Genomic DNA, 27731 nt, shown 5'->3' with positions numbered 1-27731 from the left:
CCTCAAGGATGGCAACCTCAAGGATGGCAACCCCAAGGGTATCAACCCCAAGGGTATCAACCTCAAGGATACCAACCTCAAGGTCAAGGTCAACCCCAGTATTCGTATTTACCTCAAGGTTATCAACCTACGGGTCAATACCCTGGTCAAGGTTATCAACCACCTCAAGGGCAATCATATGGGACTACACCTTACAGTTATCAACCCTATCCTCAATACGGCTATGGATCTCAGTATCCTCAACCTGTTACGAGTCAATACCCTGGAATGTTAACATGGGATCCGTCACAAGGCCAACCTCTTTAGAAACTATCCAGCATGTTGGTAAAACGACAATCCCTTATAGGGACATTGGTGTAGGTTTAGTTAAGGATTCCGGTTTACTGGGAACTTTTCCTCTCCCTCCACTCAATGCAGACCCTTCGTTCGCAACAATTCATATGATCACGTCAGAAAACATTATTTATGATGATCCTTGGTATGTTCCCTCTGACTCTGAGCTAGACTCACTCGGTGATGTTATGCCGTTGAGTCCGTATGAGATTGCTTATGAAGCTCTTATGTCTTTTACCGACTTTCATTCAACCGACCAAATGAATGTGGTCAGTGAAGAGTCACTTTTCACCTCACCCTTAGAACGGATAACGTTTCCCGAAGAAGTGTCATCTGACGAACAACTTCGCAAAATCCTAAGTGTAGATGATCTACCATGGGAAGATCTCCATCACAGATCTTCGTTTTTACCTAAGGATGATGCCTTTGAAAATGATTTTTCATCTATCTTTACCGCTGAATATGTCAAAGACGCTCAGGATCCAACGAAACATTCTGATTCAGAGCTGAATTTAGGGAATATTTCTCGTACTATTCCCATTGATATTTCAGTGAAGCCCGGAATCAAGGAGAACATTCATATAGGTGCCGCATGTACTGACGAAGAAATTGAAACTTACAAGGCCCTATTCCAAGAATTCCGCGACGTGTTTGCCTGGTCCTACGAAGAAATGCCGGGAATTGATCCTGCCATTGTTGTTCATGAAATCAAAACCTACCCGGATGCTAAACCCATTCGGCAACGGTTGCGTCAGATTCACCCTCGAAAAGCAGCTGCAATCAAAGCCGAAGTCGAAAAGCTGTTGAAAGCAGGTTTCATTTATCCGATCCCGTTAACGGATTGGGTATCGAATATTGTTCCCGTCAATAAAAAACAAGGAACAATAAGAATCTGTATCGATTATAGGGATATCAATCGAGCTTGTCCAAAAGACAACTATCCTACGCCTTATATCGATCAAATTATTGATGATTGTGCCGGAAGTGAGATGTTTTCCTTCATGGATGGTTTCTCAGGTTATAATCAAATCAATATTCTACCTGCCGATCAACCAAAAACGGCATTCATTTGTCCATGGGGGACATTTGCTTATTGCAAATTACCTTTTGGCCTTAAGAATGCCAGTGCTACTTTTCAACGGGCCATGTCTTATGCATTTCATGACATCAAGCACATTGTGCAACCCTATCTCGATGATTTGCCTGCTCATTCTTTACACCGAGCTGATCACCTTGTCCATTTACGAGCAATCTTTATGAGGTGTAGGCATTATCGAATTCGGTTGAATCCCCACAAGTGTGTTTTCTGTATAGAAACAGGTCGATTGCTGGGATTTGTTGTTTCCAAATCCGGCATTCGCGTCGATCCCTCGAAAGTCGAGGCTATCATCCAATTGCCTCCTCCTTCGAGTTTGCGCCAACTCCAAAGTTTGCAAGGGAAAGCGAACTTTTTACGCCGATTCATCCCTAACTACGCCGAGGTCACTAAAGGTTTTACACGGTTGTTGAAACAGAACGTACAATTCTTTTGGGACGAGATTGCTCAACAATCTTTTGATGCACTGAAACACGCGTTGACCCATGCACCGTTATTGCATCCTCCCAACTACAACCAGGACTACTTCTTATACCTCGCAGCTTCGCATTCCACCATTGGAATGGTGTTAGTTCAAGAAGATGAATTCAAGGCAGAGCATGTGATATATTACCTTAGCAGAACCTTAAATCCAACTGAGTTAAAATATTCACATGTGGAGAAATTGGCCCTGGCAGCCGTTCAAGCTGTCCAGCGTTTTCGTCACTACATTCTTCTCCGCAAAACTACTGTTATTTCGGATTGCAACCCTATGATTTATATCTTGACAAAACAACTGCTAGGGGGCAAGTACTCTAAATGGATCGTCATCCTGCAAGAGTTCGACTTGGAGTTTGAGAAGTCCAAGTCTAAGAAATCTTTAGTCTTCGCGGAATTGATGTGTGATTTCCCGAGTGCTGACACAGAGACTGTGGCAGAGGAGTCCATTGCGGACGAATCTTTGTTTCTTATTAGCACTGTAGATCCGTGGTATGGGGATATAATCATCTATCTCCAAACCCAAACCTTTCGGCCTGAAGCTTCCAAGGAAAACCGTCGAAAAATTCGGTTTCAATCCCAGCAATACAGAATTATTGGAGATACACTTTATCGCCTGGGGGCAGACTTAGTTTTTCGACGTTGTTTAACTCACGATGAGGCTGAGAGAGTTTTGAATGATTGTCACTCTGGAGCATGTGGCGGTCATATGTCTGGGTATGCCACAGCTCAGAAGGTGTTGCGCGCTGGCTATTTCTGGCCGTCTATGTTTAAAGATTGTATCCTTGCCGTCAGAAAATGCCACAACTGTCAAGTGTTTGATCGCAAGATGCGCGCTCCACCTGCTCCTCTCCACCCTATAATTGCCGCTGGTCCATTCGCCAAATGGGGCATTGACTTTATTACTTGTAACCCTCACTCGGCCGGGGGGCATGCGTATATCATCCTTGCGGTTGATTATTTTACTAAGTGGGCCGAGGCGATGCCTACATTCGACGCAAGCGGCAAGACAGCTGCACTTTTCGTATTCAATCATATCATAACTAGGTTTGGTGTCCCACAAGCAATCATTACGGACCATGGAAGCCATTTTCGAAATGTCATGATGACTGAACTTACAAGCCAGCTTGGTTTGCGCCACGATAGCTCTACACCTTATTATCCGCAAGCCAACGGTTTGGTTGAGTCAATCAACAAAGTTCTAGTCGTCATGATTCGACGGATCATTGGTATCCATCGAACGAATTGGCATAACATGTTATTTTCGGCGCTATGGGCATATCGAACTTCAGTGAAAAATTCAACAGGTTTCACCCCTTTTCAGCTAGTTTATGGCTTAGAAGCTGTGTTACCTATTGAGTGCGAAATCCCATCACTTCAAATGGCTGTCGAATTACTTCCAGCTACTTCCGAAGAGGAGAAACGGTTGTTATACTTAGCTAAATTAGATGAGACTCGACGTGACGCTACTTTAGCTATCGAGACTCACGCGAAACGAATGAAAGCTCAGTACGATAAAAATGTAACCCCTCGAAGTTTTTCGGAAGGAGACCTAGTATTATTATATGATCAAGCTAACGATAAGCTAGGTGCCGGAAAATTCGTTCCCATGTGGCATGGGCCCTACATTGTAAAGCGAAAGCTAGCAAAAGGGGCTTATGAGTTAGTTGATTTTGATGGGGACTCTTTGGGCAAACCCAGAAATGGACTTTACCTAAAGAGGTATTATGCTTAAAATGATGGATGGAGAAATTTTTAGATAGGTTAGATTTCCTTTCTAGCTAGCAAGTGTGTTAGTTTAGTCAGTGTGCTTAGCTTAGCAAGTGTGGTTTTTCGTCATTATTTTGGCTCATCTTGGTTTTACTCTTGATATTGTAGATGTCGACGCCTCTCCAAACATACATTGGATTTGCTGATGGTGCTTGTCGTAGTACACGGAATATCTCTTCCGCAGCTTGGGTTATCTATTCACCCTCTGACGAGTTAGTTTCTATGCATGGGGTAAGCCTCGGTCAAACAACGAATAACATTGCAGAATACAGTGCAGTGGTTGAATTATTATCCGAATCTATTTCATTTGGAATTCGACGTTTGATAGTGAGGTTAGATTCTGAACTTGTTGTATTACAGCTTAATAGAGTTTATGCCATTAGAAATCCTGTGTTATTAAGGTTGTTTTTGAGAGTGCGTCTCTTGGAACGTGAATTTGATTACATTGAATATCAACATATTCCAAGGTCTTTGAATACATTAGCAGATGCAATTGCTTCTCGAGTGTTGGACAGACATTTATAATAATCATGCAAGTAAATTTAAAGACATTTCATCATACATGTTAAACAAGATAAGCCGGTAATAGTGATATATAGATATAGATAGAAGTGTGTCCAAAAATATATACATCGTCTTCGATCATAGGTTTAACACACCTTATGATCGGCAAAATGATAGTGCAAAAAGTCAAAAATGTCACATGTGACTACAAAAGTGACTAGTCAATCACTGGTGGTGCTCTCTGTACGACACCACTGCGCGGGCTATCTTGCGCAGAAATCTCCTAAACGGTCCAGGGACCGCGACCACGAAGCGCTGAAGCCTCATTGGAATATCATCCATAGTAGTCTCAGGTATATCTGCCGTGAGACGCTCTAGATCATGCTCCAAATCGGCTAGTACTTCTGCTGTCGCATCCTGTAAGGCCGGTGCCGGTGCAGCTGGATGTCGTCTGTCGTAAGGCCGGAGATTGGCTGGACGCTGTGGTCCAACATCTGCATTTTTAAAATTTTACTGTTACTTTGAGACGATATATATAAAAAATATAAAAAAAATACATAATTAGAAAACTTGTGAAAATGAAAGTACCTCTGTCATCCCATTGTTCTCCCTGTGGAAGAACCATGTCCGGATCACCTCTGAAATCCATTCCGGCATATGGAAAGTCTTGTATCACAAAAAGCTGGCCCTCTAGCCAGTCGAAGTAACTGTCTGAGAATCGAACCACTGCAGCACCCTCGTCAGGATGCCGGGCCATCACCGCAACCCATCGAACAAGCTTTGGCTCCCGAGGACCCAAGTCATCAACAGTGAGTTGCTGAGGGATCAGCATAGGAACTCTCTCCAAGGCAAAGCTCACGACTAGAGGCCCATATCCAAAAGTCTTTAGTCGTCCGTTCTTTGCCTTGGTTAGTTGGCTCTTCATATGAGCCGACACAGCTTCGCACCAGTTGAAGATGGTGCCTTGGTAACAGTCAACTGCCATCCGCATTTGGGATCCGGAGGCAATGTGCAAGGCGGCCGCGCCACAAATCCTAGTGACCGTAAATGCAATAACTCTAAGTTCCGCCAGAGCGATGTGTTTTATCTCCACGCCTTTTTTATGGCGAGTCCCTGGTCTGCACCACTCCTCGCGGAGATCATCAAGGGATTGGCCACCCGGCCTGGTCCCCGCAAGGTTGAGTTGCTCACCTCTGTTTGGCAAGCCAGTGAGAAAGTATACATCCGAGGGCTCTATCTCGAGCTGGTGCCCTCCAATGTAAAAGCATTGATCTTGAACGTTCCATCGCTCAACCAGCCATTCCAAAAATCTTACCTGGCCCCTCATGCCCGGTATGGTCCAATATTTGTACAATCCACATGTTCTTAAGGCATCCAGAGAGGGTTGGTGGTTAATCGCAGCTTCATCGTCTTCTACGTGCTCTCTCTCTCTCCAGTCTAACATGTTTTGGGCCCTGCACATCAAAAGAGTCAATTAGAAATTAATTTGAGAAAATTTGGTGGTTTTTTGAGAGAGTTAGGGTTTTGAAATGCGCCCTTTGCGGAAGACGCACCCCGGCTTTTTAGCACAGGGCGTCCGGACGCAGCTCGCCTGAAGGCGGACTGCGTCCCCCGACCTTTTTCCCGTGTGAGAAAAAGTCGGGGGACGCGGGTCACCCGAAGGGCACCTGCGTCCGCCGAGGGGCGCATTTTGAACCCAAAACCCCCCCAAAAAATGAAACAGAGACCAAAAACAAAAAACTAAACGGATAAAAATGAAGAGTGGGATGTGTAAAATACCTCGGTGAAACGGCGTTCGATTCCGACGGTCAGATTTTCCGCAGCAACCACGGGAAGTTTCTTGTCAAAAGCTCCTTTTTCAACCTCAACAGTGAAACGGTAAAAATGACATGGTAAAAGGTCTTTTTATAGGTTTTTTGGATGAATTAGTTCATTTTTTACCATGAAAAGATGTTTTCGAATGTATTTTTGCCTATTTTAAACAGGTATGAGTAATGTGTCGCTTTTGTGCAGGACGAAGGGATTTCGAGGGAAATTGTAATTTTTCACAAACAAAATTTCAGAGTCATCTTTTAAGCCCTTTTCTGACTCCTAAAACATGAAAAGATCGCCGAGTGTTTCTTTTTCACTCGTTAAAACGGAATTAAAAGACGGTCCCCTTTTAGCTCTTTTCTGACCGCAAAATCAGGAAAAGATTGCCGGGTTTTTGTCGTTTCAAACTCGATAAGGAAATAAAACGACGTGTCTTTGATCGCTTTTTACTTTTCAGGTCAACGATACTATTATGAAAGTACTCCTTGGTCGCAAGATCAAGCGGTTCCCCCAGGTATTATTTTATACTTTTTCGGGCTTGAGGGACACAAATATACGAAAAAGTTCAACGTGGAGTTTCCTTAAGTTTTTCAGACTCTCTAAAATTGAAAAACGCCGAGTTTCTCCTATACTGGGCTCGTTAAACTTTTACAGTAAAGGACCTGTTCAATTACAAACAGGAACGAACCACTCCTTCCTAGGGTTCGCATTTAAACTAGGTTGGACTCGTCCGAAGGATGAGCTTATAATCAAGCATATGTTATCCTCCTCAAGCTTGTTAAAAATAAAGAGGTACTTGCCAGAAATGGTGGGGGAAAAAAGAGAAGAATGAACCTATTTGTCACCTTTTGCCTCAGAAGAAACTTTATTACCGCTCTTGAACACGACACTTTTCATTCACCTGGGTTGGGAAATCTTTTACCTCACAGTTGACTAAATCACTTTGAAAATCTTTAACCGGGTTCAGGGATCAACTTTGAGTTATTCGTCACCAAACCATCTGTTGTGTCGTTATGTGTTCAAGAGGTCTGCAAGCAAAACTTTCATCTGCAAAATACTTGTCATCCATTTGACCATCCCTGAGTCAGTCCTTACAGCAACATTTCTTCAACTTGAACAATGATTTCGTGTTGCGGGCTTGCCTGCAACGGGTCGCTTTCTATCGACATCGACACATTATCTAGAAAGATGACTTAGGAATCGACAGTACCTTGAAGTCTGCATGCATCAATGGCAGGTTTCTCGCCTTTGACGTCAGTTTACATCATTGACTTTCGATCAGAGGATTCCGTGAAGTGTTCGACATCAAAACATCTATTCACATTTCACGGGTTGTGCTTGGTACTTTGAGGACCATTGACATTACTGGTGGTTTCTCTCACGCTTGTTAACAGTTTACATCATTGACTGGTAATCAAGTGGTTTCTACCATGTTCGACATCGAATCATTTAATCACATGGCTAGAATCGTACCAATTCGGGAAGTAGAAGTGAAGACCCTGGATCTAGTTTCTACCATCCAGGCTGCGAGGAGTTTTGTATTCATTATCTATGTAGACTTATCATAAACAGATGGCTGCGTCCATACTGTGTCTACAAAAGTCTATAAAAATGATGTACTGCAAGATCATTCCTGTATCAGAATAGTTAGTCCATTAGTTAAAGTTTTGAATCTGAGTATGGGAATGCCTACCTCAGTGATGATATAATCTTATCCATGTATTTTGTGTTGAAAATTGCAGGTTCCAACCAGGCCATCCACAAGGCAATCCTTGAAATGATAAAGCGCTTCACCCTTCCTAGAATTACAAAACCCTATTCTATTCCAGGCTTCGCACTTTAGGGGGCAATCTGTTACACTAAAAAATGTCACCTTGACTACTTACAGTTAGTATGGCTCAAATCAACAGTCATGCTACCCTCTTAGGCAAGTCTCATGCCTCTGTTATCCATCTCAAACTCAAAGAAGAGAGAAAGTCTTGTAAAAATCATGTTTATCTCTGGGGTCGCAGGTTCTCTCTAGCCTTACCTGCGGGGACGCTGACCATGTTCACAAAATCTGCGTCCATGGACGCTCTGTATGTTAAGGGACAGGTGCGTCCCTCTGTAAAAGGCAAAATGCGCGAGTTTTATCTTGAAAAAGTTACTTGTGGTTACTTCTAGAACATTCTAGAGGTCGGTTTGATGAAATGGATGCGCCTCCAGTTGGTTCATGTATCTCTATTAAGGGGGAACTTATCCCATCAATAAGGGAGCTATCCCACCCATAGAGGGGGATGATCCCATTGATAGTGGACCTGAATAACCTCTTTACAGCACTATAAATGAAGGCATTGAGCCAGAAGGAGAAGAGGTTGGAGCTATACATTTTCTTTGGGTAAATGCTGCAGGATTTAGGTCTTCCATTAGAGCCTTTGTGAGGAGAGATTGTCTTCACTTGATTCTACTTGGGAGAGGGTGAGCTTTGTCAAAGTAGAGGAAAACCCTTGATGGACCCTGGGAGGAACTTGCACAACACCAAGGCCAGGTTGTAAGAGTTTCTTTGTTTCGTTATTAATACAAACTGGTTTATTTTTCTCAATAGCTTGTGTTAATGAGTTATTTCATGTGTTCCTTGGTCTGCATGTTGAATATATGTTTTATTATATGAAATGCAAGTGCTTGGTAATTGTTTGATTGTTTGTGGTTGCAGGAATTGACTTGAAGGAGGAGCTCATCCGGATCGTCAAGAACGGACTTCAACAACAGCGTTTTGGAATAAGGTAAGCCTAAACACTTGTAGTTTTCATGTTGTAAAAGGTGTATTTAGAGAAAGATCACTCCATTTTGTCTTGTTTGTCATTAGAATGTCTTAGACTTCTAGGAAGGTCAGTCGTGTCCGCACCCTTGACAGATTCCGTGTGACAGTGCTTCTGTTAGTATTTTATCCTCAACTGTTTGGAAAGCTTTGGGTTCCCCTCAGCTTGCGCCTATTACGCAGAATCTGAAAGCTTTTAACAGAACCATTAGTGAACCTTTAGGGATCCTTCCTAAGTTTTCTATTACCTTGGAAGGTAAAATTGTCTGTATTGATCTTATGGTAGTTCGAGGTCCCTTGGATTTCAATTTACTCCTTGGGCGAGATTATGTTTATGCAATGAAAGCTGTCGTATCGACACTCTTTCGCGTGATGTCTTTCCCTCACAATGGCAGTATTGTGACTGTAGACCAGTTTTCATTCCCTAGTCTTGTTTCAACTACCAATAATATGACACCCCTAAATGTTCCTGATTCTAAAATGGTATCTACCCTGCCACGGGTTAATTATGTGGCAACTGGTCCCATGTTTTCAGTTACCGATGTAAGTGAGCCTCTCACTGTTGATTTAGATCCGGTAATTGACATGGAAAACTCTATGGGATTACTTGAACACGATGTTCTTATCCCTTTTGAGTCCCTTGACATGTGTTCCTTCCAGAGTACTATTCTTCCTTCTGATGAAGACCTCTTGGAAGCCATGATCAAGGTGTGTCCATTGACATGTCTTTCTTCCAGTTGGAAGCCATGATCAATGTGTACGAGGATAGTTTATTCCTCTCTCAACCTCGTTAAAAAATGAAATTGGATAGTACGAGGAAAGTTCCTTTTACTGTGTCGACCTCGTTAAAAAATGAATCAGTGTGGGTGAGGATAGTTTCTTCTAGTCTCAACCTCGTTAAAAAATGAAACTGGACGTCATGAGCATAGTTCCTTGTCTTGTGTCAAGCTCATTAAAAAATGAAACAAGGAGTTGTGAGGATAGTTCTTCCTGTATCAACCTCGTTAAAAAATGAAATAGGAGGGTATGAGGAAAGTTCCTTTTACTGTGTCAACCTCATTAAAAAATGAATCAGTGAGTACGAGGATAGTTCTTTTACTGAGTCAACCTCGTTAAAAAATGAATCAGCTAGATTTTAGGTTAAGTAGGTAGATTGTATGAGGAAATTTCCTTTTACTGTGTCAACCTCGTTAGAAAATGAATCAGTTGATGAGGAAAGTTCCTTTTACTGTGTCAACCTCGTTAAAAAAAGAATTAGTTAGTCCGAGGAAAGTTCCTTTTACTGTGTCAACCTCGTTAAAAAATGAATCAGGTATGAGGATAGTTCTTTTCTTGTGTCAACCTCCTTAAAAATGAAACAACTCCCTTTTCAAGTTAAATATTGAAAGTAAACCTTCATTTCATCTAGCCGGTTGAATGAAATGAAGCCTGGGGGGCATGTACCTCGCTTTGCATCATTATACTGGGGGCATGCGAAATTTTTTAGCATAGTTCCTTGTCTTGTGTCAAGCTCGTTAAAAACTGAAACAAGGGTAGGTTAAGTAGGTAGATTGTAGAGCGTAGTCGTGAGCATAGTTCCTTGTCTTGTGTCAAGCTCATTAAAAAATGAAACAAGGATTTTAGAGCATAGTTCCTTGTCTTGTGTCAAGCTCGTTAAAAAATGAATCAAGGTTTTTAGAGTACTAAAAAATGAAACAACTCCCACAAGTCTTTCCAAGATTTCAAAAGTAAAGCTTCATTCCATCCACCTCATTGAATGCAATGAAGCTTGGGGGGCATGTACCTCGTTTTGCGTCATTATGCTGGGGGCATGTGAACTTATGACAAGCATAGTTTTTCGTTTCAAGCTTGCGTAAACATGAAACCGAATCCGAGCATAGTTCTTTTCCTGTGTCAAGCTCGTTAAAAAATGAAACAAATCCTCCTCTACTTGAGTCGAGAGATTGACTAGATCTCGTAAATGTTAAGTTGTATATTTAGGTTAGTTGTTTCGGTGTTTTGCATAATTTTCTTATAGTTTTAGGTCAAAGTCTTTTAAATGATCTCGTCACTAAACCTTCATTTCATCCAAATGGTTGAATGAAATGAAGCTAGGGGGGCATGCACTCTAGCAGTTATGCTTAGGGGGCATCAAGCACAGTTTTATCTCTGTTTCAAGCTTGTGTAAAAATGAAACTAATTTGAAGCATAGTTTTTATCTGTTTCAAGCGTTTGTAAAAATGAAACCTATCTTGAGTCAATTTCAGTTATTTTCAAGACTCGTTAAACTCATGAAAATCCCGAGATTATTTTGCTATTTTTCATTCTCGTAAAACAAATGAAAATGCCGAGTTCTTTCCGTCTTTTCCTTCTCGTAAATTAAATTGAAAGTCGGCTATATGAGTACATTTTTATCATTTTTTCGAACTCGTAAAACTTACGAAAAAGTGAAACCTTGGAGTTCTCTTTTAAGCCCTTTTCTGACTCCTAAAACATGAAAAGATCGCCGAGCGTTTCTTTTACACTCGTTAAAACGGAATTAAAAGACGGTCCCCTTTTAGCTCTTTTCTGACCGTAAAATCAGGAAAAGATTGCCGGGTTTTTGTCGTTTCAAACTTGATAAGGAAATAAAATGACGTGTCCTTGATCACTTTTTACTTTTCAGGTCAACGACACTATTATGAAAGTACTCCTTGGTCGCAAGATCAAGCGGTTCCCCCAGGTATTATTTTATACTTTTTCGGGCTTGAGGGACACAAATGTACGAAAAAGTTCAACGTGGAGTCTCCTTTAGTTTTTTCAGACTCTCTAAAATTGAAAAACGCCGAGTTTCTCCTATACTGGGCTCGTTAAACTTTTACAGTAGAGGACCTGTTCAATTACAAACAGGAACGAACCACTCCTTCCTAGGGTTCGAATTTAAACTAGGTTGGACTCATCCGAAGGATGAGCTTATAATCAAGCATATGTTATCCTCCTCAAGCTTGTTAAAAATAAAGAGGTACTTGCCAGAAATGGTGGGGGAAAAGAGAGAAGAATGAACCTGTTTGTTACCTTTTGTCTCAAAAGAAACTTTATTACCACTCTTGAACATGACACTTTTTCATTCACCTGGGTTGGGAAATCTTTTACCTCACAGTTGATCAAACCACTTTGAAAGTCTTTAACCGGGTTCCGGGGATTAACTTTGAGTTATTCGTCACCAAGCCATCTGTCGTGTCGTTATGTGTTCAAGAGGTCTGCAAGCAAAACTTTCATCTGCAAAATACTTGTCATCCATTTGACCATCCCTGAGTCAGTCCTTACAGCAACATTTCTTCAACTTGAACAATGATTTCGTGTTGCGGGCTTGCCTACAACGGGTCGCTTTCTATCGACATCGACACATTATCTAGAAAGATGACTTAGGAATCGACAGTACCTTGAAGTCTACATTCATCAATGGCAGGTTTCTCGCCTTTGACGTCAGTTTACATCATTGACTTTCGATCAAAGGATTCCGTGAAGTGTTCGACATCAAAACATCTATTCACATTTCACGGGTTGTGCTTGGTACTTTGAGAACCATTGACATTACTGGTGGTCTCTCTCACACTTGTTAACAGTTTACATCATCGACTGGTAATCAAGTGGTTTCTAACATGTTCGACATCAAATCATTTAATCACATGGCTAGAATCGTACCAATTCGGGAAGTAGAAGTGAAGACCCTGGATCTAGTTTATACCATCCAGGCTGCGAGGAGTTTTGTATTCATTATCTATGTAGACTAATCATAAACAGATGGCTGCGTCCATACTGTGTCTACAAAAGTCTATAAAAATGATGTACTGCAAGATCATTCCTGTATCAGAATAGTTAGTCCATTAGTTAAAGTTTTGAATCTGAGTATGGGAATGCCTACCTCAGTGATGATATAATCTTATACATGTATTTTGTGTTGAAAATTGCAGGTTCCAACCAGGTCATCCACAAGACAATCCTTGAAATGATAAAGCGCTTCACCCTTCCTAGAATTACAAAACCCTAATCTATTCCAGGCTTCGCACTTTAGGGGGCAATCTGTTACACTAAAAAATGTCACCATGACTATTTACAGTTAGTATGGCTCAATCAACAGTCATGCTACCCTCTTAGGCAAGTCTTATGCCTCTGCTATCCATCTCAAACTCAAAAAGAGAGAAAGTCTTGTAAAAAATGTGTTTATCTCTGGGGACGCAGGTTCTCTCAAGCCTTACCTGCGGGGACGCTCACAATGTTCACAAAAGCTGCGTCCTTGGACGCTCTGTATGTTAAGGGACAGGTGCGTCCTTCTGTAAAAGGCAAAATGCGCAAGTTTCATCTTAAAAAAGTTACTTGTGGTTACTTCTAGAACTTTCTAGAGGTCGGTTTGATGAAATGGATGCGCCTCCAGTTGGTTCATGTATCCCTATTAAGGAGGAACTTATCCCATCAATAAGGGAGCTATCCCACCCAAAGAGGGGGATTATCCCATTGATGGTGGACCTGAATAACCTCTTTACAGCACTATAAATAAAAGCATTGAGCCAGAGGGAGAAGAGGTTGAAAGCTATAGATTTCTAAGGGTAAATGTTGCAGGAATTAGGACTCCCATTTAGAAGCTTGTGAGGAGAGATTGTCATCTTTACTTGTTCTATTTGGAAGTGGGTGAGCTTTGTCAAAGTCGAGGAAGACTCTTGTGGACCCTGGAAGGAGCTTGCACAACACCAAGGCTCAGGTTGTAATGGTTCCTTTTGATTACCTTTAATGCAAATTGGTCCATTCTTCTCAATAACTTGTTGTTTATAGGTTATTTCATGTACTCCTTGGTCTATATGTTGAATATGCTTTGTTTTATGTTATAATCAGGTGTTATTTAATTGTTTGACTGTTGGTGATTGCAGGTTTTGGAGAAAAGGAGGAGCTCATCCAGATCAACAAAGCTTGGACTTCTACAACAGCGTTTGGACAAAGGTAAGAACGAAACACTTGATTTCTCATATCACAATGTATGTTTAGAGAAGGATAGCTCCAGTTTGTTTTGTTTGTCATTAGAATGTCTTAGACTTCTAGGAAGGTCAGTTGTGTCCGCACCCTTGACTGATTCCGTGTGACAAATTCTCCTCAAGCTTGTTAAAAATAAAGAGGTACTTGCCAGAAATGGTGGGGGAAAAGAGAGAAGAATGAACCTGTTTGTTACCTTTTGTCTCAAAAGAAACTTTATTACCACTCTTGAACACGACACTTTTTCATTCACCTGGGTTGGGAAATCTTTTACCTCACAGTTGATCAAACCACTTTGAAAGTCTTTAACCGGGTTCCGGGGATTAACTTTGAGTTATTCGTCACCAAGCCATCTGTCGTGTCGTTATGTGTTCAAGAGGTCTGCAAGCAAAACTTTCATCTGCAAAATACTTGTCATCCATTTGACCATCCCTGAGTCAGTCCTTACAGCAACATTTCTTCAACTTGAACAATGATTTCGTGTTGCGGTCTTGCCTGCAACGGTTCGCTTTCTATCGACATCGACACATTATCTAGAAAGATGACTTAGGAATCGACAGTACCTTGAAGTCTGCATGCATCAATGGCAGGTTTCTCGCCTTTGACGTCAGTTTACATCATTGACTTTCGATCAAAGGATTCCGTGAATTGTTCGACATCAAAACATCTATTCACATTTCACGGGTTGTGCTTGGTACTTTGAGAACCATTGACATTACTGGTGGTCTCTCTCACGCTTGTTAACACTTTACATCATCGACTGGTAATCAAGTGGTTTCTAACATGTTCGACATCAAATGATTTAATCACATGGCTAGAATCGTACCAATTCGGGAAGTAGAAGTGAAGACCCTGGATCTAGTTTATACCATCCAGGCTGCGAGGAGTTTTGTATTCATTATCTATGTAGACTAATCATAAACAGATGGCTGCGTCCATATTGTGTCTACAAAAGTCTATAAAAAATGATGTACTGCAAGATCATTCCTGTATCAGAATAGTTAGTCCATTAGTTAAAGTTTTGAATCTGAGTATGGGAATGCCTACCTCAGTGATGATATAATCTTATACATGTATTTTGTGTTGAAAATTGCAGGTTCCAACCAGGTCATCCACAAGACAATCCTTGAAATGATAAAGCGCTTCACCCTTCCTAGAATTACAAAACCCTAATCTATTCCAGGCTTCGCACTTTAGGGGGCAATCTGTTACACTAAAAAATGTCACCATGACTATTTATAGTTAGTATGGCTCAATCAACAGTCATGCTACCCTCTTAGGCAAGTCTTATGCCTCTGCTATCCATCTCAAACTCAAAAAGAGAGAAAGTCTTGTAAAAAATGTGTTTATCTCTGGGGACGCAGGTTCTCTCAAGCCTTACCTGCGGGGACGCTCACAATGTTCACAAAAGCTGCGTCCTTGGACGCTCTGTATGTTAAGGGACAGGTGCGTCCTTCTGTAAAAGGCAAAATGCGCAAGTTTCATCTTAAAAAAGCTACTTGTGGTTACTTCTAGAACTTTCTAGAGGTCGGTTTGATGAAATGGATGCGCCTCTAGTTGGTTCATGTATCCCTATTAAGGAGGAACTTATCCATCAATAAGGGAGCTATCCCACCCAAAGAGGGGGATTATCCCATTGATGGTGGACCTGAATAACCTCTTTACAGCACTATAAATAAAAGCATTGAGCCAGAGGGAGAAGAGGTTGAAAGCTATAGATTTCTAAGGGTAAATGTTGCAGGAATTAGGACTCCCATTTAGAAGCTTGTGAGGAGAGATTGTCATCTTTACTTGTTCTATTTGGAAGTGGGTGAGCTTTGTCAAAGTAGAGGAAGACTCTTGTGGACCCTGGAAGGAGCTTGCACAACACCAAGGCTCAGGTTGTACCTCGCTTTGCATCATTATACTGGGGGCATGCGAAATTTTTGAGCATAGTTCCTTGTCTTGTGTCAAGCTCGTTAAAAAATGAAACAAGGGTAGGTTAAGTAGGTAGATTGTAGAGCGTAGTCGTGAGCATAGTTCCTTGTCTTGTGTCAAGCTCATTAAAAAATGAAACAAGGATTTTAGAGCATAGTTCCTTGTCTTGTGTCAAGCTCGTTAAAAAATGAATCAAGGTTTTTAGAGTACTAAAAAATGAAACAACTCCCACAAGTCTTTCCAAGATTTCGAAAGTAAAGCTTCATTCCATCCACCTCATTGAATGCAATGAAGCTTGGGGGGCATGTACCTCGTTTTGCGTCATTATGCTGGGGGCATGTGAACTTATGACAAGCATAGTTTTTCGTTTCAAGCTTGCGTAAACATGAAACCGAATCCGAGCATAGTTCTTTTCCTGTGTCAAGCTCGTTAAAAAATGAAACAAATCCTCCTCTACTTGAGTCGAGAGATTGACTAGATCTCGTAAATGTTAAGTTGTATATTTAGGTTAGTTGTTTTGGTGTTTTGCATAATTTTCTTACAGTTTTAGGTCAAAGTCTTTTAAATGATCTCGTCACTAAACCTTCATTTCATCCAAATGGTTGAATGAAATGAAGCTAGGGGGGCATGCACTCTAGCAGTTATGCTTAGGGGGCATCAAGCACAGTTTTATCTCTGTTTCAAGCTTGTGTAAAAATGAAACTAATTTGAAGCATAGTTTTTATCTGTTTCAAGCGTTTGTAAAAATGAAACCTATCTTGAGTCAATTTCAGTTATTTTCAAGACTCGTTAAACTCATGAAAATCCCGAGATTATTTTGCTATTTTTCATTCTCGTAAAACAAATGAAAATGCCGAGTTCTTTCCGTCTTTTCCTGCTCGTAAATTAAATTGAAATTCGGCTATATGAGTACATTTTTATCATTTTTTCGAACTCGTAAAACTTACGAAAAAGTGAAACCTTGGAGTTCTCTTTTAAGCCCTTTTCTGACTCCTAAAACATGAAAAGATCGCCGAGCGTTTCTTTTACACTCTGTCGTGTCGTTATGTGTTCAAGAGGTCTGCAAGCAAAACTTTCATCTGCAAAATACTTGTCATCCATTTGACCATCCCTGAGTCAGTCCTTACAGCAACATTTCTTCAACTTGAATAATGATTTCGTGTTGTGGGCTTGCCCGCAACGGGTCGCTTTCTATCGACATCAGCACATTATCTAGAGAGATGACTTAGAAATTGTCAGTGCCTTGAAGTCTGCATGCATCAATGGCAGGTTTCTCGCCTTTGACGTCAGTTTACATCATTGACTTTCAATCAAAGGATTCTGTGAAGTGTTCGACATCAAAACATCTATTCACAATTCACGGGTTGTGCTTGGTACTTTGAGAACCATTGACATTACTGGTGGTCTCTCTCATGCTTGTTAACAGTTTACATCATCGACTGGTAATCAAGTGGTTTCTAACATGTTCGACATCAAATCATTTAATCACATGGCTAGAATCGTACCAATTCAGGAAGTAGAAGTGAAGACCCTGGATCTAGTTTCTACCATCCAGGCTGCGAGGAGTTTTGTATTCATTATCTATGTAGACTAATCATAAACAGATGGCTGCGTCCATACTGTGTCTACAAAAGTCTATAAAATGATGTACTGCAAGATCATTCCTGTATCAGAGTAGTTAGTCCATTAGTTAAAGTTTTGAATCTGAGTATGGGAATGCCTACCTCAGTGATGATATAATCTTATACATGTATTTTGTGTTGAAAATTGCAGGTTCCAACCAGGTCGTCCACAAGACAATCCTTGAAATGATAAAGCGCTTCACCCTTCCTAGAATTACAAAACCCTAATCTATTCCAGGCTTCGCACTTTAGGGGGCAATCTGTTACACTAAAAAATGTCACCATGACTATTTACAGTTAGTATGGCTCAATCAACAGTCATGCTACCCTCTTAGGCAAGTCTTATGCCTCTGTTATCCATCTCAAACTCAAAAAAGAGAGAAAGTCTTGTAAAAAATGTGTTTATCTCTGGGGACGCAGGTTCTCTCAAGCCTTACCTGCGGGGATGCTCACAATGTTCACAAAGACTGCGTCCTTGGACGCTCTGTATGTTAAGGGACAGGTGCGTCCTTCTGTAAAAGGCAAAATGTGCAAGTTTCATCTTAAAAAAGTTACTTGTGGTTACTTCTAGAACTTTCTAGAGGTCGGTTTGATGAAATGGATGCGCCTCCAGTTGGTTCATGTATCCCTATTAAGGAGGAACTTATCCCATCAATAAGGGAGCTATCCCACCCAAAGAGGGGGATTATCCCATTCATGGTGCACCTGAATAACCTCTTTACAGCACTATAAATAAAGGCATTGAGCCAGAGGGAGAGGAGGTTGAAGCTATACATTTTCTTTGGGTAAATGCTGCAGGAATTAGGACTCCCATTTAGAAACTTGTGAGGAGAGATTGTCTTTGCTTGATTCTACTTGGAAGTGGGTGAACTTTGTCAAAGTAGAGGAAAACCCTTGATGGACCCTGGGAGGAACTTGCACAACACCAAGGCCAGGTTGTAAGAGTTTCTTTGTTTCGTTATTAATACAAACTGGTTCATTTTTCTCAATAGCTTGTGTTAATGAGTTATTTCATGTGTTCCTTGGTCTGCATGTTGAATATATGTTTTATTATATGAGATGCAAGTGCTTGGTAATTGTTTGATTGTTTGTGGTTGCAGGAATTGATGTGAAGGAGGAGCTCATCCGGATCGGCAAGGACGGACTACAACAACAGCGTTTTGGAATAAGGTAAGCCTAAACACTTGTAGTTTTCATGTTTTAAAAGGTGTATTTAGAGAAAGATCGCTCCATTTTGTCTTGTTTGTCGCTAGAGAGTTTAGACTCCTAGGGAGGTCAGTTGTGTCCGCACAAACGACTTTTTCCGCCACGACACACCCAGCTAACAAGAAAGCTATGCAGTCCTTCTTGGGCACGATAAAATTCCTCTGAAATTTCATCTCGGATTATGCACAAATAGGCAAGCCCATGCAAGACATGATCAAGAAAGATACAGTTTTCAGCTAGGGAAAGAAGGAAAAGTATGCATTCACTTGGATCAAGAAGGCTATTAAAGAAGCACTTTCACTCTACAACCCAAACTTTAAGAAGGATTTCCTTCTATACACCTTCGCCTTCGATAATTTGCTAGATGCAGTACTCACACAGAAGGACGAGATGAATGATGAATGCCCAATCTCCTTCATGAGCGCAAGCACATGCAGGGACCAGAAATCAACTATCCCACCATTGACAAGAAAGCATATGAAGTTTACAAGGCGGTGAAACACTTCAAGCCCTACTTGTTGAAGAACCATTGCATAGTCTTTGTCCCTCACCCAACAGTTTACATATTGCTTGTTCAACAAGAATTGGGTGAACGATGCGTGAACTGGATGATAGGCTTGCAAGGGTATGATCTTGAAATCAAGCCAGTTCACACGATCAAAGGACATGGGCTCTGAAAACCTGTAGTTGAAGCAATACATGCACTCGAGAGCGAAGATGGAACCTCTTGGTACGCCGATGTGCACTAGTACCTTGAGCATGGCACTGTACCCTCTCACTTTTGCATCAGAGAGAAGAGGGAATTTCACCTCAAAGCCTTAGCATATTAGTCAATGCATGGAATGTTTTATAGGAAGCACATTAATGGATTTTTTCTCAAGTGCCGGGAGGCACATGAATTAGAGAAGGCACTACAAGATCTGCATGACAGACCCCTCGAGCGTCATTTTTCAGGAAAAAACATTGCACAAAAAGTTATGTGAGTCGGTTTCTGCTGGCCCACATTATTCAAGGATGCACATGTTTATGCACGCAAGTTCCCGGTGTGTAGCGATGCGCTGACAGGACACAAAGATCAACAGCCCCATTACACCCTCTTGTAGTGACCAAACCATTCCAACAATGGGGCCTGGACATCATTGGGGAAATCTTCCCACATTTGTCAATGCAACACCACTACATTCTAACAGCAACTGATTACTTCACGCAGTGGATAGAAGCAGTTCCGCTCAAGAAAGTGAAAAACTAGGAGGTCATCAGCTTCCTCTCGCTAAACACCATCTCATGCTTTGGCATTTCGGTATCACTTGTTTTTTATAATGAAACGTACTTTTCATCTTTGAAAATTTATGATTTTTCATTACAGAATGGTATTGTGTTGAAACACTCATCTAACTATTACCCGCAAGGAAACAGTCTTGCAGAATCCACGAACAAAAAACTCATTTGCCCTGATGATGGATCCCATTTGGGATTTGAAACGTTGGTGTAAAAACTCGACTACTGTGGATTCTCCGATCAAAAATTCGAAGACCATTTTCTCTGAGTAGAAAAACTGGTATACCACCCTGACGAATGCATTATGGGTTGACCATGTAACACCCAAGCCCTCTCTGAATACCTCACCAAACTTCCTAGTTTATAGTAAAGAATCCATCCTTCCACCCAATATCTACTTACACGCACTTCAACTTTCCCAAGAATCCCATGGCAAGCTTTGCCAGCTAGTTCAGCGTAGGATGGATGCCCTCCATAAGCTTCAGGAAGAAAGGATGAAAGCAAAAGAAAAATTCATACTATCAAGAGATGGTTCGATAAGAAGTCTGTCGGGAAAGTTAACTTCAGTGTTGGTGACTTGGTTCTGAAATGGGATAAGTCCCATGAAGACAAAGGAAAACATAAGAAGGTCTAGTCCCTGTGGATCGGTCTGTACATAGTCCATGAGAAGCTTGGCCCACATGCATACCATCTGCAATCACTTGACGGGAGGATCGACAACCTCCCTGTCAATGGCCAAGATCTCAAGTACTATTTCTAGTAGGTCGGGCCACGCCCTGTGCCATGTACATAATCTGCTTGCTGCTTGTTGTTTTCATTTTGTTTTCCTTCCTTACTATCTTTATTTTTATTTGGTTTGCTTCACTTACTATTTTTGTTTTCTTTTGTTTGAGTTTATTAATAAGTTACTATTTTTGTTTCCGAAAATAAGTGCTGCCAACTACAACGTTCTGTCTTTTGAGTATGTGGTTGAGATATGAAGAGACTTCTCACACTACATCACTTGGCCAATCTTGTGTTTGTCTTCTCTATGCTTGTTTATAACCTTCAGCCGATGAAGACTTGACGGAAAATACGAGCTTTCTACAAGGGAAGTTTTGGTCCAACCATGAACGTGTGTCCACACTGGGAAGCCCCATGCCTATACTCAACATCTACTCTGTGGGTTCAAGCTCATCCAACTAGTAGAAACGAAGAAAGGGAAAATCTAAACAAGGAAACCTATGTCATAGGTCTTACATGCTTCTCTGAAGGAAAAACCTTTGTTTCTCTCAATAAGTTAGGATCCCTCTTCCACCCCAAAAATAAATAAGTGCCTATGCATAGTCCTCTTTAAAAAATACAAAGGCGAAAGAAGAGAAAGGCTTCCTGCACAGTGAGGTGAAGCATGCAACTCCAGCGGGGTACTAACCAGGCTCGCTGGAAGTGGAGCAATGTGTATGTTCCTACATGACTCCACCGAGGATCTAGGCCTACTGGTAGCAGAGAAACACCAGAGATTAAAACTTATACTCTAAAATATTCAACCCGTGAGTTAAACTACCCTTCCCAATTTCGAAACACTGTGATCAAGCTGAACTTTTGATTGTGTTTGAATGAGTTGGTAAAAGGTGAACCATGTATTTCCATGGGGCAAGTGGGGAAGCTGAAGTAACCCGCATAACGATTCAATATTCCCCAAAATACCAAGGCCCCATCCTAGCAATGAACCAAAACAGAGAAGCTGGAGTTCTACTAGTGTGTCACCAAGTGTTGTAGCGGCAACAACCACCCTCCAAAATTTTGTCCTGCATCCAATTTCGGAGCCTCCTTTGAGAGATTTACTTGATGAATGCATGCACTCAGGTTCACTCCGTGAGCCTGTGTGAGTCTTTACACCCACCTTTCTTGATCATTCCATCGATAACTTTTGCATGTTGATGTCAATGTCATGCTTGCGACCATGTTTTGGTCATACTCAAGGTCTTCGCTTCGTGTGTACATGTTGTGTTCGCTATGTAAACATCCATCGTGCTCACACATGGAGTCACATACACTATCGTGCAAGCGTCGTCAAGGTCAACTAATGATCAATCACAAGTGTCACGCTTGTCGCTCACACTGTCAGTCAGTCATGTTGAGCATCTGTGTCTGGATGGTTTGATTTGTCTCATCGTCAAGTCATGTAAGTGTGTGTTTGCAAGATCAAGTATGCATATTTCCCTCGTTCACACACCTAGTCACTTTACTGAAGTTTTTATGACCTGATTCCCCTCTAACAGCTAGACCATCACCCCTCCATCGACTCGATTGACTGTCACCCAGTGTAGAAGCACCAAGCAAGCCATTTCAAGTTGCACTTCCTGCAACCAAATCAATCAACCTTCATGTTGGTCAACCAGAGAGTTTGACATGGCAGCCAGCCCACGACTGACTCCCCTCAAAAATTGTGCAAAGGTTGCAGACCTTTCCCTTTCCACTAACTAAGAAAACTGCACAGACAGGCTAGATAGACACCTAGTGCCTCTCCCTGTCTCCCTCAGAAAATTGTGTATTTTTTCCAGTCAGTCAACTGACTGCTCACCTGGAAAACTGCGCAGTTTTCATGAGCAAGCCCTATGCTTCACAGCAGTTCACTCAGCTCAGAAAATACGAAGAGGTGATCAGCAGGCCATCCTCCCAGCAGCTGACTACCAGTTCCCTCCAGGAATGTTGTAGCTTTTTCTGCCAAGCTCCAACAACTTACTACGAGTTCCCTCCAAGAATTGAACAATTTTTGTTGCCCAGCTCTTGGTAGTTGACTGTCAATTCCCCTCAGGAATTGTGCAATTTTTGCTACTAGTGTCCCAACAACTAGCTCCCAATTCCCTCCAGGAACTATGCATTTTTGGCTGCCAAGCTCCCCCTACCTGTTCCTTCCAAAAATGCGCAGGTCTTGCCTGCCCAGCCTTCCCATAGCCTAGACTATTCCTCTCAAAAAATGTGTAGTTTTGTCCTCCAACTGAGCTAGACCCTGTGGATAGTCACTGTTAATCAGGATTTCCCATCTCCATCACCTAGTGACTGCTGCACAGTTTTCACCAGTAGTTCCTGGAGCCTCCATCCCAACTCACAACCTTGTCTCCTCTCTCGGCCACCTGCATCCAAAACAATCATGCATCATGCTAGACTAGGAGGTTTATAGATTTGTTGTAGTCCCATCATGAGTGACTGTGGATACAGGTACACAAACAAACATGGCATGACGACGGATGGGATGAACAAAGGGATCACATGAAGAAGGACATGTTCGCCAACGGACAAACAAATGGAGCATGCAAAGAGATGTGCTCACGAACGGATGATCATGAAAAGATTTTTTTGCGGACGGATGGATGAGCAGACATGCAAGACGTGTTCACGGATGGATGGATGAAAAAACATGCACTTTTCGCAAGAAGATGAACCTGTCAAGCTTACCAACATACAAGCAAGGAGCAACATACGAATAAAACATCAAGTTGAACCCAACTACCATCAAAGAATCTGCGCATGTTTCCATGCAAAGGTAAAGCTTTGACATGCCACGAGGACATCCATCACCCAGCAACACTGCAGCTCGACATGTACACTAGTAGCAGCATGAATGTACCAGCACTATCATGTCGAATCTTGTCATGAGTCATGTCGTCTACATCTCTACTGTGCGCCATACTGTTAATCAATGCAATGTAACTTGGATGTCCAAGAGACCCACCTGTTTTATTTAGAGTCATGTGAAGTGGAAAAGTCATGGAAGTCAAATAGTCATGAGGGTAGTCAAACAGCCACAAGGGTCAGTTTCATCCTTGGCTATAAATACCCCCTCATGTGTACATGCAAGGATTTTTCACCTCAACTCCTCCCACATAGCCTTGAGATTCTGTAATATTTTCTTTGAGGAGTAAGCAATGGCTCCAATGCCCCACCCCTAGGGTTAGTGATGTATGGTGTAATGATGTGTCTTGGAACTTTTGCTTAATTCAGAAGCCTGCTAATAGGCCAACACATTTTCACACATGTATTGTAACTATTGTAAGACTGATCTTGAACACTTGTAATGCATGTTGCTTTAACCTATTTTTAACACTTCAACTCATTCACTTGTTGTAATAAATATATATTAATGAAAATGTGTTGTATATGTTGATAATGTTGTCCTACCCGTGTCGGTTACCTCCCCGAACATCAGACAGACCTTTCACAAAAAACTTGCTATAACAATCATTGCACTCACGCAGACTCATCTGCTGATGTTGAATGTGTTATCCTCCCTTGTGTCTTGTGACTGCTGCATCCGTGTGGATTGTTATTTTGGAAGTTATGCACATCCTATTGTGTTGTGTGTTCCTATTAGAGTTGGGGCTTCCTCCCAACTGACTTGGGACTCACTCCCACCCTCTCCCTCTACAGTGAAAGAACCATTAACACAAGTAACACTAGCAATCACCAGCCACGTGAACCTCACAACCTGAAGACAAAAAATACCACTCTCTTGTGCTGACAAGCAAGACTTGAGGCAAATCTTTAAGATAATAGCAACCGAGCCATCATACCGGATGGGACTACCACTCAAAATGGTGTGAGGTCTAGTTGGGACTTCATACCGGGGTGATCCCCTAAATGTTAGCCGCTCTAGCACCGTCAACACAAGGTAAGGTAACCAGTGTATTGTTATGTTTATTTAAGCACTGAAAATTATGTGGTGACGACAATGTTATCCATGATAACTCCTAGAAACAATTTTTAGTTTTATTAGTCATTTTAGATAAGGTTTTTCACCATTTCTCTTTGCATCTATTGTTGTTTTTTCTAAAAGAGGTTGTTGTATTTTTTATTTGGAGAGTAAAGGAGGAAGAATAAATCCAGTTTAAATTGTTTTGTAGAAATTCCCATGTTCTCTAAAAACCCATTTATTTTACAAACCCCATTTTTTCCTTTGTTTTTTAAACTCTAGCTGTAGTGACCCATTTCCAACTCTAGATGTGTCCCATTTAAACACTAAGAAATCATGCCACAATCCTTTTTAAAAGGGCTAGGACGCACAAATTATATTGTTGTCAACCCCTTCTTTTTTGTGACACAACAATCAACTGTCTCCCTTTTCCTTTTGCAATTGCAATATCGCATATTGTAAAGTTCCTCCCCCACCGATATCACAAGTTTCGCCTACTGATTGCGATATCGTAAGTCCCTTCTCCAACTTTTGATTACGATAAATCCTGACAATTACAATATTTCCTCCCTCACCGATTGCGATAATTCCTTCCCCCGCCAATTGCAATATTCCAATCTGGGATCGCACAATCATAAGTCACCCCTCCACCGAAGTCCCTTCTGACTTGTGATTGTGATGTGCAAGAACCCTCCCGGATGCGATATTTTATGTGATGCATTCTATAAACTGTCATGTCCAGAACATCGAGAAATTACTATAAATTAGTGTTAAAGACCCCTCCTCTACTTTGTGATAGTGATATAATGAACCACCCTTCTGAATGTGATAATTTATGTGACATGTTGTATTAAATTTTCACGTGTGAACAGTCGATGAACACTATGAAACATGGTAAAAAGGCCCTCCCCTGTATTGCAATTGTGATACCAATTGGCCCTGATCAACAACCCAGATTGAATCAGCCAGAATCAACAAGCCCAGGTCAATGAGCATTAAAACATTCATTTCGCTTTCACTCAGTGGGACAGTGAGGGTATTTTTCAACATATATCCAGTAGCACAGTGATCAAACATAATGCAGTGAAAGGTGGGACAACGAGACACAGTGGGACAGTGAGACATAGAGGACAGTGAGAAATTTTCAGCACATTTTAATCAACAAATAGTACAACAAGATTCAAAAGGCCATATGTTCTGAATTTCCAAAAATACAATGCTAACACTTCAAGAAATTTTCCTAAATTATTGTAATAATTAGATAGGTTTTTTTAAGTGACTTCTATTTGTATTCAAACTCTTGTAAACCAGAAATATCCCTATAACTGCTCAATGTTTTATTAATCAAATAGGATTAGATATCTTAGCTGTTGATCGAATCTAGCCCAAGTGGCAGATTTTGTAAAGGAGATCTCACTCTATATATGTGTGGCTTCTTGACTTTCAGTGGGGATTGATGATATGAGAAGACCACATTTTGTATATTTTTCAGTTAATAAAAATATAGTTTTCAGCAATACTTTGTTTTAACCTGAGATTCATTTTCGGTTTCAGTTCCATCTTATCATGCTCCTATGTTGTTATTAGTTTTCATAACTTATTTAATTACTTGGAATTCAATGTTATATTGCTCCAACTTCCTTAAATTTTGTTGTGATTACTATAAATGTCCATATTCACATTAGTAAACCAAAAAATGCCTCAACTTCCACAAAACAATGTTGTTTGTAAAATTTTTTCTTTAATTGACTCAATGCCCAATGGTGGTTTTCATCACTCTTTCACTTGCAAAAATCACATAGAAAACCAGAGTTAGCCATTTGTATTTTGAGCTTATCATAGCCAAATTTTTAAGTATATTGAGAGAGCCCTCCTAGATTGGAAGGGCTAACTTCTAGTCAAAATTTGGTTTGAAATAGTGACACTGGGTTGAAGGTTGACACAGCCCATCCTGTTCCAGTCCAATGATAACATTTTCGTGCATCTGTCGGGAGCCGAAAATCTCCTTTTCCCAGATTTTCTTTGAGTATATTCCTTTTTATTCTTGAGGGTAGCAGGAAATCAGAGTTTCCTGAAGGTTGTGATATTACCCTGGTGACTCCAATCTCAAAAGATACAGAAGATCAAAGCTTCATGGTGGATCAACTGCTTGAAGATCAATAGCTTGAAGAAGTTCCAAAATGAGTACTATTGCAAGAAGAAATGTCAGGTATGCTCCTATGGATCGGTCTCACATCTATGGTTTTCCAAATCCTATGCCTTATGTTGATTGGTCTACATTTAGTTAAATTCCATATACATTTATGTAGACTGAGGGTTGAGTTTCCTTATGTTTGTCTTATGAAGATGTTTATGGCTACCCTTGAAGACAAAGCTAGAGTATGGTATGAAGGGTTGCCATCAAGAAGCTTGTGTTCTCTTAAATATTTCCATAGAATATTTTTTTGACAATATGGGAAGTCTCATCCTTCATGACCACTGTTTCAAGACTGTTATAATTTTTGGAAAGGTTTCATTCAATATCTTGAAATTATTAATGATGATGTAGAATGTATGGATGATGAGGAGATGTTAGAGGCACTTTATGAATTTTCTTCTCAAGCTAGTTGTCATGATGATTAAGAAGTTTTACAACAAGTAGATGTCTCTTCTTTAGTTGAAGATGAAATGGATCAACAATTTGACAGTCAAGTCATATTACATGAAATCCATGAAGATTTGTAACCCTGTCAATCTATATGCAGTCAAAGGTATGAATCCTTTTCTGAGATTTTATGTCAAGAAGAAACTCCTCAAGATCGAGTTGTTGAAAATACATGCATGAATATTCTGAATAGAGAGGTAACATTTGAAGAAATTCATCCACCTAGAAAATAACTTTTTTCCGTTGAAAATCATAATGATGTTGTCCCGATTAAAGTGCATGAAAGTTCACTGTTAGGTAAACCTGAGTTACTTGAAGAGATGAATATAAAGGTTTTGCTCATTCTATTTGAGGATCATCAAAATGACATGGATGATATTCAAAAAGTTGTTTGTATAAGAGTTGTTAGTGTTCAGACTCAAGATGACATTCCTCAAGCAAAACTACCAAAGGTTATATCTGATTTGTTTGTTAAGCAAAAGAGTAGTTTTGATACACACAATATCGTTGTCATGTTTGAAGATGTTCAAGGATGCATGGATGGTTTTGTTGATTTACATGGAAGAGAAGACACATCTATTTTTTCCTTTTTATTTGATGATGTTCTTGGCACTGAAGAC

This window comes from Pinus tabuliformis, chromosome Q (genome assembly GCF_031772625.1).
Source record: "Pinus tabuliformis cultivar Carrire ecotype Pingquan chromosome Q, CPIR1, whole genome shotgun sequence".
Lineage (NCBI taxonomy): Eukaryota > Viridiplantae > Streptophyta > Pinopsida > Pinales > Pinaceae > Pinus > Pinus tabuliformis.
Note: the sequence above shows the minus strand (reverse complement) of the source record.